Source organism: Phocoena phocoena, chromosome X (genome assembly GCF_963924675.1).
Source record: "Phocoena phocoena chromosome X, mPhoPho1.1, whole genome shotgun sequence".
Taxonomy (NCBI): Eukaryota; Metazoa; Chordata; class Mammalia; order Artiodactyla; family Phocoenidae; genus Phocoena; species Phocoena phocoena.
This window is the reverse complement of record NC_089240.1, coordinates 22,219,147-22,231,719: the sequence shown is the minus strand read 5'-3', so window position 1 is coordinate 22,231,719 and position 12,573 is coordinate 22,219,147. Positions and strand designations below refer to the sequence as shown.

The 12,573-nt window shown below is 38.3% G+C and overlaps 1 protein-coding gene and 1 non-coding gene across 2 annotated transcripts in view; one reads left to right on the top strand and one right to left on the bottom strand.

Annotated features, from left to right (window-relative positions):
• The window catches only part of LOC136142017 (uncharacterized), a 30,772-nt gene that overhangs the window by 14,413 nt on the left and 3,786 nt on the right, over positions 1-12,573 (bottom strand). The gene's annotated exons all lie outside the window — the stretch shown is intronic.
• LOC136143140 (U8 small nucleolar RNA) lies at positions 9,993-10,126 on the top strand. Its single transcript, XR_010657841.1, has one exon. It is a non-coding gene; the product is annotated as a U8 small nucleolar RNA (small nucleolar RNA).

Genomic DNA, 12,573 nt, shown 5'->3' with positions numbered 1-12,573 from the left:
ATTCTGATTTTTTTTTTTTCCCTCTCTGTTCCTCTAGCACACAAATCTATATTCTTGTTTGTGTTTGCTTACAAAAGAGTACAGTATTTATGGCAAAGGATTCCTCAGAGCTCTGGGGACTCTCCTACTGTTTTCTCTAGCCATTTACAGGAAAATGTAGAGAAATTTGTGCCACTAGTAGAGGGACAATCATGCAATATGTAGATGATTTGCTGGTGGATTCAGAAACTAAAGAGCAATACAAAGCTGAAACTTTGTTACAATTCCTCTCTTCACAGGGCCATAAGGCCGCCCTAGGCAAAGTGCAGTATTACCAAACTGAGGGAAAATACAACATCTGTTGTCAGCTGAAAGTGGCAAAGTGTTAAAATCGAGGAGCCAGCCAATTTTGCAATTGTAGACAGTGGATTCTAGGTTTTTACAGGGCAGTCATAACTTCTGGCACAGCAGTTGCACGTTATTCTCTAGATCCTCAGGTTTTTGTCCCTAGAGTCTGAAGAGGCTTTTGAATAATTGAAATTGGCTACAGCCTCTCTCTCCCCACAGCTTTGGAGTCTAAAATTTGAAAAACCTGGCATGATTTATTTGACATTTCTGTTTAAAATGCAGATTTGATAATGTTTACTGCTGGGTCATGTACTTGAGATAAAAGTGGCTGACTTAAGGCTTCCTGTGGGGTGGTGAAATGAAATCTTGGAAGCCCATGTTTTGTCCAGAGTTAGGTCTGCACAAGCAGACGAGATAACAGTTCCTAGAGCTACAATTCTTGGTCCTAGACTTAAAATGGATACATATGCTACTAATGAATGTTTGGTTCTGCCATGCCACAGGGTAAATTTGGAAAAATAGGGGATTTTTTACTTGGATGAGAACTAAATTTTCTCATGGAAAAGTTATAGCTGATTTGTTAAAGGCTTTACAACTGCCTGCTCAGATATCAGTAATTCATGGTAGAACTCACACAGGGCAGAAGGATGAAGTTTCTAAAGGTAATAATTTTGCTGATAGAGCTGTAAAATTTGCTCTTCAAACATGGCAGACTCATTCATTTTTGCTTTTGTTGCTTGTGCTTTGCTGTCATATCCAGGAAATCACTGCATAGATCAATGTCAAGGAGCCCTGTTTTCTTCCAGGAGTTTTACAGTTTCAGGTTTTAAATTTAAGTTTTTACTCCCTTTTGAGTTCATTTTTGTGAGTGGTATAAAATAGGGGTCCACCCTCATTCCTCTGCATGTAGTTATCCAGTTTTCCCAACACCTTTTTTTGCAGAGACATTCCTTTCCCCCATTGGGTATTCTTGGCACCCTTGTCAAATGTTAGTTAATCATATATGTGGGGGTTTATTTCAGGGCTCTTGATTCTGTTCCATTGGTCTATGTGTCTATTCTTATGCCAATACCATACTGTTTTGATGACTATAGCTTTGTATTATAGTTAGAAATTCAGAAGGGTAATGCCTGTGGCTTTGTTCTTCTTTCTTAAGATTGCTTTGGCTATTCTTTTTCTTTTCTAATAAAATAGAACTACCATATCATACAGCAATCCCACTTCTGGATATATATCTAAAGGAAATGAAAACAGGATATTGAAAAGATGTCTGCACTCCTGTGTTTATTGCAGCATTATTCACAATAGCCAAGATATAGAAATAACCTAAGTGTCCATCACGGATGAATAGATAAAGAAGATGTAGTACATATATACAATGGAATATTACTTAGCCATGAGAATGAAGGAAATTCTATCATTTGCAACAACTTGGATGGACATTGGGGACACTATGTTAAGTAAAATAAGTCAGAGAAAGGCAAATACTGTATTATATCACTTATATGTGGAATCTAAAAAGGATAAACTCAGATTCATACTTCCCATGTGAAGCCAGCACCACAGAAGGACTAGGACTGTGATTCCCTAGAGGATTTGAAACTTAAGTTTTCTAGAGTAACTGAAGTTGATACTTAATTCAACTGAAAGGAGGCATTCTAGCAAACTTACTATTCTCACAGACCACCTTGCTGTCCTGTTCACAGTAGTGGCTATCAAATACTTTAAGAATCATGTTTTACTAGGAAAAAAAAACAGGTTTCTTGTTAAAATATGGAAATATACTGCTTGGACTGTTTCATGCTGGAACAACAACAATCCCACAAAGCTCTCAGAGACACTCACTCCAAGATATTGTATAATCACTTGTTCAAAATTACAGAACTATTCATAGTTAAGGCAACAATTAGGTATTGGGACTATGACTATCCCAAAAGATGGTATAAAAAAGCAAAGCATCTAACTAATAGACAAACAAATCTGTTATTTACAGATAGAGACTTCAGAGGACAGGTCTAGTGTCACTCCATTAACCTTGGCATGCAGGTCTTTTCCAGTCCCAATATATAGAGATAAACAAGGTCATTATTTGTGGAGGTTTAATTGACTGCTATAATAATATAATTACTGATTTGGACCGATGCCAAAAAAGAGCTTGGGTTTGTCCTCAAGGCTTAAAACAATTAGAGTCTTGTACATTAAACACTGCAAGTTCAAACTCTACCCTTCAACAGGTGCCTTGTAATAAGATATTGATACTAGATAATGGCCAACTGTCTTTGTGTTTCACATCTGGGAAAAATTATTTGGTGAGATGGAGCACTTATTGAAAGAACTTTAAGTCATTATGTAAATGTTATGTTACTTATGTAATTAAGGGAAATTCAGGAGAAATTTATTGGCCCATGTAAGAAAAACTCCTAGTTAAAATTTTAGATGATCAGACTCTAGAGTTATGCTCTCCCTTAGGCTTGGATTGGGTACTATAATATTTTATAAGGGACTACTAAATAATACTCAAATAGTTACTCATTTGTAAGTTTGAGCAATAAAGCATCACAACAGTTTGTAAAATTAATGTACGATGAAGAACTTTTGCACATTGCTAATCAAGAATTTGCTTTAACCATTCACCATTGGTCTGATATATTTAAAGGTTTTCTCCCCAGGGCAAATAATGTACTGAATTTTTCAACCCATCCTACTTTATTTCTGTACTTGCATTGCTTTGTAATTTACCACAGACTTGTTGGTTATTTAGATGGCTGTAATTTGCCCAGAGAAAGGTAGAAATGGCAGTGGAAATAAATTTTAAAACAGTAGTGTTAACTATTTTGCAGCAACAAAGGGAGGGTACTGTAAAGATAAATACAAATTAAAAATTTAATTCTTTTGGTGTCCAAAAAAAAGAATGCGACTTCCTTTATTTTTAGAGCATTTACTTTAGAAAACCTGTAGATATAAAACCTTTGTCTTTTAAATATTCTTGCCAATTTTATAACCCAGGAATGTTTTCCTTTGGATAAAGTCTAACACAGAGGGCCACCCCAATTACCATGTGCATTTAGGAAGAATTGTGTCTGGCAAATGGTGATACCAAGTCCTCTTACTTGAGGACTAGCTATCTTTTATCTTGAGAACATGGATGTAACGGGTTGTATCTGCTTGGCTGTATAAAAGGGTGAGATTTCTTGTTAACTTTGCTATCTCTTTAGTTGCTTGTCTGTGATGCACATCATATCACAGTTTAATGCTTATTTAATGATAAAATTATTTTCTTTCCTGTATAACATTCAATTTTACCTGAGCCCTGTGATTCTGGCAAACAGTGTAGGTTACGAGATTCCCCCCCACTTTGTGTTCCAGGAAATAGCTTACCTCAAAGAACCATTCTTCTCCATATAATTTAAATAAGACTCATGGATTTTCCTTTGTTTACCTATGACAAGTCCAGATACAGATCCTCAAAAATACCACTTTTTGTCTCATAAATGATCAGTTGAAACAAAATGCTTGTTAGCCAAACTTTGGTTAAGCTTCTTTTCTTCCTCCAGGCCCCTGAATTTTGGCCTCCTCTCACCAGAGCTAGCATACAACCCCTCTTGAGAATCAGCTGTCCTCAGGGTAAAACATTCTCTGATTTAGTATCCAATCACACTACTCCTTCATCCCCTTTCCCCACACCCAGTTCTTTCTAGCATTGTTTACTCCTGTCTACAAAAGAGAATCCCTTTTTGCCTAATGCTTGAGATCCTTGCAGATCTTATGGTCACAGCTTTTCTCTATTGCAATAGGTGCCCTCGCCCTGTTTCAGAAGTCCCTTTCTACCCTTGTAATAATCCTTTTTCAAGAAAGATCTCTCCTTAATAGTCTAGATTTGTTTTATATTTTACACATAGCTTGTAGAGAGGCATTTTTGAGTCAGCAGGATGGTTTGTTTCTAATTATTTCCAAAACACATATAATGTCATCATAGGGGTGACATCTCATCACCTTTGTCATAATATATTGGTTAGAAGCAAGTCACGGGCCCTACCCACAATGAATACACAAAGGCATGACAACCAGGAGGTGGGGATCACGGGGGCCCCCTGAGGTTCTTTCTGCCACAGTTTACCCTCCAGGCCTCAATATTTCAAGTCCCCACCTTACACAGAATTCATTCACCCTCACCCAAGATCCCCAGAAGTCTTGCCTCATTACAAAATCAACTTAAAATCCAAGTCTCATCATCTAAATCAGGTCCAACTGCAGATGATGAGGCTCTTGGGGGGGAAGTTCATTAAGCAAACCAGCTGGGCACAATAAATCTCTATTTATGGACATATAAGATAAAAAGACAAGTCATCTGTCCTGACAAATCCAATGTACAATGGAGAGATAGCAGTAGGGTAACATCTTTAGACATTCCTGTTTAGAAACAAGAAAATGGGAAGTATAAGAGTCACTGGACAGTATCAGTTCTGAAATATCAATGGACAAATGTTTCAGTTCCTTGATTAGATTTCAAAGCCTGGGAAAAATTCCTCTGGTTATCACCTCCATCTTGTGAGTCATCCTTCCTTTTTTATGGAAGATAGCATGTGTTTGTAGTTGAGAATGTAAAACAGTTACTTTGCAGGCTGTGATCAAATGCACTGGGACTAGTACTTGAAACACCTACCGTGCCTCCCCCAGTGGAAAGTTTCTTTCTAATTTATCCAGGATTAAAGAGTAACTGCTAAGAGCCATTTTACATTTTAGGCTTTAGTCTCTCAACTTTGAGACATACTATCTGAGGGTCTCCCATATCCTTACCTCACCCACCATATAGCTAAGCTTAAAACTTCCTTTCCACTGAAAAACTGCAGTTTCCCAAATGTCCAAATGGATTTGCCTCAGGGCTTTTACACCTAACAGCTCTCACCTGGGCTCCCACCCCTTCACTCCTTTTTAATTGGGCTAACATGATATAATTTCTAACTGCTCCTAGACACAAAATCCCTAACATCCCCAAGAATATCAAGGTGTTTTCCAAAGAGCACATGTTCAGTTAATGTTTAGAGAATAAATGAGTCAATGAACGTGCTAATTTAAGTTTTAATTTCTCCTACATTCTTGGATTAGTTAAGTAAATTCATGTATGCATCTTTTAATTTTAGAAAATGATGGACTGAATGTATTAGGAAAGCCATCAGTCAGCCATCTTCACATTACCTATTTCTTAAACCCAACAGTTTTACTACTGAGTTCTTTCATGTTTCCAAAGAAACACCTACTCAATGCCATGATATCCTATTCTATATCATAAAATAAGATGGAAGATTTACCAATTTGTTTTCCAAATTACATAGCTCCTACTCTTAAACCTGATACGTAGCAATAAGTATATAACCAAAGATTTGATTAATAAACTTATATTCTGAAGCTATTTAAATCTTCTATTAAAAGACACATTTAGAAATTAATTAGAAAGAATGAACGAAATTAAGAAAGAGTGAAAAAATTATTTAAAAAAAGAAGGAAAGAAGGAAGGGAAAGCTCCAAAATACCACATAAAACAGAAAGACAAAATGATATGCTGTGTTTCCTCCAGCCCAGTACCAGTTCTCCACTAGTTGAAACATTGTCTGCTCTCTTCAACCACAAGTTAAAGCAGTTCAGACTCATTGTGGGTAGGAGAAGAAACTAGACATGACCATGGAACATGTGCTGTCCATGGCAGTAGTGCTAACCCTTGCTACAACTTGCTCAGGCTCTCTCTTCCTCATTTCTAAAAGCTTCCTCATATTGGTGTGGGAAGGAACTGTGTATTGTATAAGTGACCTTGCCCAAACCTGCAGGACGTTCATCTTGCTGGTTTCAGCATGGGCTCTTGGACCTCACAGGAATTCATAGCATGGAGGATCTCTGTTGGCTACCTGTTGGCACTTCAGTTACTTTTCCTGCACAAATCTTTAGTGATAAGCTTCCTGGGCTCTCATAGATGAAGTGTTTCCTCCCAGTCTACACCCCCATTATATTCAAGAATTCCTGGATCTCCTCCTTAGTAGGGCAGTTGCCTTTCATGAAGATGTGCCAAGGAGAGTCATCAGAAGACTGGTCTTGGGCAATCCCTGCCACCATTCAAACTCCCATCATTAGTGACATGCAGTTTTCTGACAAGGCCATAGAAGTGCTTGGTAGATTCCATTTCCACCAAGTTAAGGCAGAAGACCAGCTCCATGTGTTCAGAGGCTTTCCAGAAGATCACGAGGAAGTGGTCCCTGACCTTTATTGACCTTTTTCAGCATGTTTGCCTTTGTAACGGGCAGTCATTTTACAACTGATCAAAAGGAACTGCACCAACAAAGTCACCTTCTTGGTTAGAAAGTCTCTGCATGGGTGCTCACACAGAAACAGCTACCAATTGTGTGTGTGTGTGAGTATAAGTGTATATGAGTGTATATGTGTGTACATGTATATATGCATAAATATACGCAATCTCAAAAGTTTCTTGAAAAATACTAGCCTATGTGTGATTTACTGTGATATTCATTATTCTATTTCTAGCCCATACACTGTGTTCTATTAACAATAATAATAAAGGCCAATGCTCACCTCTAAAGAGGTTTCAGATGTGCAGCCATAAAAGGAGAAATTGACAGAAACACAGTAATAGTGGGGGACTTTAACACCCCACTTATGTCAATGGACAGATCATCCAGACAGAAAATCAATAAGGAAACACAGGCCTTAAATGACACATTAGGCCAGATGGACTTAATTGATATTTATAGAACATTCCATCCAAAAGTAGCAGAATACATATTCTTCTAAAGTGCACATGGAACATTCTCCAGGATAGATCACTTGCTGGGCCGTAAAGCAAGCCTCAGTAAATTTAAGAAAATTGAAATCATATGAAGCATCTTTTCTGACCAGAATGCTATGAGATTAGAAATCAACTACAAGAAAAAAAACTGTAAAAATCACAAACATGTGGAGGCTAAACAATACGTTACTAAACAGTCAGTGGATCACTGAAGAAATCAAAGAGGAAATTTAAAAAATACCTAGAGACAAGTGAAAATGAAAACATGACAATCAAAAACCTATGGGGGGCTTCCCTGGTGGTGCAGTGGTTGAGAGCCCGCCTGCTGATGCAGGGGACACGGGTTCGTGCCCCAGTCCGGGAAGATCCCACGTACCACAGAGCGGCTGGGCCCGTGAGCCATGGCCGCTGAGCCTGCGTGTCTGGAGCCTGTGCTCCGCAATGGGAGAGGCCACAACAATGAGAGGCCCGCATAACGCAAAAAAAAGTAAAAAAGAAGAAAATAAAAACCTATGGGATGCAGCAGAAGCCATTCTAAGAGGGAAGTTTATAGCAATACAGTCTTACCTCAGGGAACAAGAAAAATCTCAAATAAACAACCTAACCTTACACCTAAAGCAACTAGAGAAAGAAAAACAATCAAAACCCAAAATTAGTAGAAGGAAAGAATCATAAAGATCACAGCAGAAATAAATGATATAGAGATGAAGAAAACAATAGAAAAGACTAATGAAACTAAAAGCTGGTTCTTTGAAAAGACAAAATTGATAAACCTTTAGCCAGACTCATCAAGAAAAAAAAGGGAGAGGGATGAAATCAATAAAATTAGAAGTGAAAAAGGAGAAGTTATAATGGACACCACAGAAATACAAAGGATTGTAAGAGACTACTACAAGCACTATATGCCAATAAAATGGACAACCTAGAAGAAATGGACAAATTCTTAGAAAGGTACAATCTCCCAAGACTGAACCAGGAAGAAATAGAAAATATGAACAGACCAATCACAAGTACTGAAATTTAAACTGTGATTTAAAAATTTGCAACAAACAGTCCAGGACCAGACGGCTTCACAGGTGAATTCTATCAAACATTTAGGGAAGAGTTAACACCTATCCTTCTGAAACTATTCCAAAAAATTGCAGAGGAAGGAACACTCCCAAACTAATTCTGTGAGGCCACCATCACCCAGATACCAAAACTAGACAAAGATACCACAAAAAAATAGAACAGTCATATGGATACATGGGAATACTGTAACATAATTACAATTAGCTTTTTAATTTTTCTAGTTTTTGATAGGTGAAAAATAACATTTTTTCATGTTTAATGTGTTCCTATGTTTATTCATTTGTGTTTATGTTTCCTGTTTATTGTTCATGATGTTTGCCAATATTTAGTATGGTCAGATTTGAATGAAATTTTTATGTATAAAAAATTAAAAAAAAAAAAAATTAAAATTTGTTTTGAACATTTAATATAAATAGATCACAATGCCACTGTTGTTAAATCAAGAAATAGGTATAACTATTTTACACAGCTATTGAGAAGAAATAGAACTGCAAAGAATTTTTTAAAGAAAACAAAACTCAGGAACCATGAGCTGGGGATGTCATCTAGATTATCTTTTCCAGACATGTCCACACTCAGCCCTTTATCTGCAGAATCATTGAGGTAATTAGCCTCAGGACATCTCCCCTCAATTTCTCCCTCTCTGCAGTTTTAGGTCCCCTTCCACTACTCACTGGTTTTCCTGGCCTGTCTCAACTGTCATCACTTCCCAAGCCTGCCCACTCATACTGCCCCAAACTCAGTGGAGGAGGCACTGTATACAGGGTAAAAATATCAGATTCCAGCAGCCATCAACACAGCTCCCAGCCAGGAACACTGGCAGGGATGCAGTGAACCACCAGAAAAGCCAAGAGATGTAGCTCTCCCAGCATCTAGCATCACTGGGTGACACAGAAAAGCTACCTACACTCTGCCTGATGGTAGGCACAGAGGATTCTAAGGTAGGTGAGGTGTTTGGCATGCCTCTAGTCCTTTCATCCAGTAGATCTGCCCACCCAGACCTCTCAACTTCTAGCTGCTGGTGGTAATTGAGAGTTTTCCCAAGCTTATTATCAGAAGTTACCTTGGACCCCCTACCCAGATTCTCCACCTTTCTCTCCTTATAGTCCTTTCTCTACCTTATGCTGAACTCTAAATCCAGAATGCTGACTGCCAGCCTACCATGGGCTCTCTAGATGAGGTTTTTCATGTGGTCTCTCTCATGAACTCTGGTAATTGCTCTGATCTCAGATCTTCACTAGCTAATGGTGTCCTGCCTGGTTCTCTTGCCCAACAACCGATCATACTCATCAAGTCCTTGCTTTTCAAAGTAAAGGAGGGATGTCTTGATATTTCAGAATGTAAAGTATGCCTAGAAGAATCCTGGTACTCAAGACATTAATGCAGAAATCCAGCTCCATATGGGTAAAAGTTTAATTTTATACTCAACCTATTTGAGAATAAGGAAATAAAATAACAAGACAGTATCTTTCATCTGAAAGTTTGGCCAAAATTTAAAAGACTGATGAAATAAAATGCCTGTGAGAATGTAAGGCATTCACACACGTGAATCTGAAAGACTGTAAATTGGTATGGCATCTTTGGAACAGAAGTTCAGCAATATTTGTAAAAAATTTCAGTCAACACTCTGCCCACTTTAATCAAGTTTGCACTTTTCTGTGTCTTTCCTGTGAGAAAGCATGCACATTTGTCTAAGATTTCATGTTCAAAGATGTTGATTTCAGTCCTATTACTCATAGCAACAAATGGGGAACAATTTTTATGTCCATTAGGAGGAGAATAATTAATTATCACACAAACATAATAAGTAGGGTAATCCTTACGTGTCTTTTTCTTGGAGGGCAGTTTGGAATATGATGATTGGCGTTCTTATGATACATGATTAACATCTGTGTGTAATCAAGACTTGCAACACCCTGATTGCTCCTATCTTATTCTTCCTGAAGATCTTTCCTTCGAATGGCCAAAAGGTACGAAAAGATGCTCAACATCACTAATTATCAAGAAAATGAAAATCAAAACCACAGTGAGATATCATTTCACACCAGTTAGGAAGGTTATAATTTTAAAAAAGCATAATTAAGTGTTGGCTAGCATGTGAAGAAATCAAACCCTTGTACACTGTTGGTGGGAATGTAAAATGGTATAGCCACTATAGAAAATAGTATGAAAGTTTCTCAAAAAATTAAAAGTAGAACTACCATATAATCCAGCAATCTCATTTCTGGGTATGTATTCAAAAGAATGGAAATCAGGATCTCTAAGAGATGTCTGCATTCTCATGTTACTTGCAGCGCTACTCACAACAGCCAAGATATGGAAACAACCCAAACGTCCATCAAAGATAAGCGAAGAAAGAAAATGTGATTCATACACAAACACACACACGGACACACATACACAATGGAATATTATTCAGCCTTAAAAGAGGAAATCCTGCCATTTGCAACAATATGATGGACTTGAAGGACATTATGTTAAGTGAAATAAGCCAGTCACAGAAGGACAAATGGTTCTGCTTAAGTGAGGTACCTAAAATCATCAAACTCATAGAAGGAGAGAATCAACTGAGTTACCAGGGGCTGGGGTGAGGGGGAAATGAGGAGTTGTTCAATTGTTGTAAAGGTTCAGATATGCAAGATGAATTAGTTCTCAAGATCTGCTGTACAGCATGGTGCCTATAGTTAACAATACTGAAAATTTTTAAAAGAGCATAGATCTCATGTTAAGTGTTTTCACCATGAAAGAAAAAACCAAAGGGACACGAGGAAACTTTTGGAGGTGATGGATATGTCTGTTACGTTGACTGTGGTGATGATTTCACAGGTGTATACGTATGTCCAAACTCATCAAATTGTATGTATTAAATATGTGCAATTTTTTATATCAAATATATCTCAATAAACATGTTTTTTTCTTAAGAAAAAGGATCTTAGTTGTTAAATGAGTGTGGTGGATCTATGTGTGCTGTCATGGAAATATTCTGCATTCATTTTGTTAAGTGACAGGGTCAAGAGGCAGAACAATATGTACATTGTTAATCACACATGTTAAGTTGAATATATTTTTATAGCACATCTACATATGAAAAACCCTCAGGTCAGCTTTAAAATGACACACATCAGTTTGTTAATTGTGGTTGCCTCTGAGGCAGGGGCTGGATTTTGAGGAAAGGGGGAGATTGTAATCTGTAAGAATTTTTTGCAGCAAAAATATATGTACTATTACCTTTGTAATTACACTATTTAAATACATCTAACCACAAAAATAGTAGGTATGTGGGACTTCCCTGGTGGCACAGTGGTTAAGAATCTGCCTGCCAGTGCAGGGGACACGGATTCGATCCCTGGTCCAGGAAGATCCCACATGCCGCGGAGCAACTAAGCTCGTGCGCCACAACTGCTGAGCCTGCGCTCTAGAGCCTGCAAGCCACAGCTACTGAGCCCACGCACCGCAACTACTGAAGCCTGCCTGCCTAGAGCCCATGCTCCGTAATAAGAGAAGCCACTGCGATGAGAAGTCCGCTCACCGCAACGAAGAGTAGTCCCCGCTCACCACAACTAGAGAAAGCCCACAGGTAGCAACGAAGACCCAATGCAACCAAAAAAAAAATTAAAAAAAAATAGTAGGTATGCATTAATCAGATAAAGTAACTGATGCAACAGATAAAACCTGCAGACCCACAATGGCTTAAAGCAACAGAAATTTATTTCTTATACACATAAAGTCCAATGTGGGTAGGCAGGGGTCTCCACTGTCAGATGACCCAGGGATCCAGTCTGCTCCCATTGGCGGTTCCACTTTTCAACAAGCGATCTCCATGTTTGCTGCTGAATGGAATAGAAAGCATGGAAGTGGCATACTGGCTTTCAAATTCCTTGGCCTGGAGGTGACAAACATTGTTCATATTTCAGTGTCTGCGTAGTCACATGAGCCTTCCTAAATACAAGCGGATTGGACTGAACGTGTAGGACACACTTGTTCAAAGACAGGGTATCTGTCAGTAAACCCCTGACATTTTTCCCCTCCTAGAACGACTGTGAGTTCTGAGGAATTCAGCCTCAGTAGATGTTTGTTAGACAGTGAATTCCATGGTCTTTTCTCATCTTCAACTTATGAGGGAGGCTTTCGTAAACTCACTTATTGGTGTATGTGTTCAGTGACCAGTCTCAAATAACACATTCCTTCAAAATCCTACTGACAATATCTGGGTCATTTACAAAACCCCCCATCTAACTTCAGTTATATCCCAAGAACCAGTATCTTCTGTAAGAAGTAAGATTGTGATCACCACCTCATTTGGAATATACTCTGAAACTTGTGGGCTGGGGATGGGGCTGTGGTAACCAGGTATCTAGACTTCACTGTCAGTGGTTCCACTG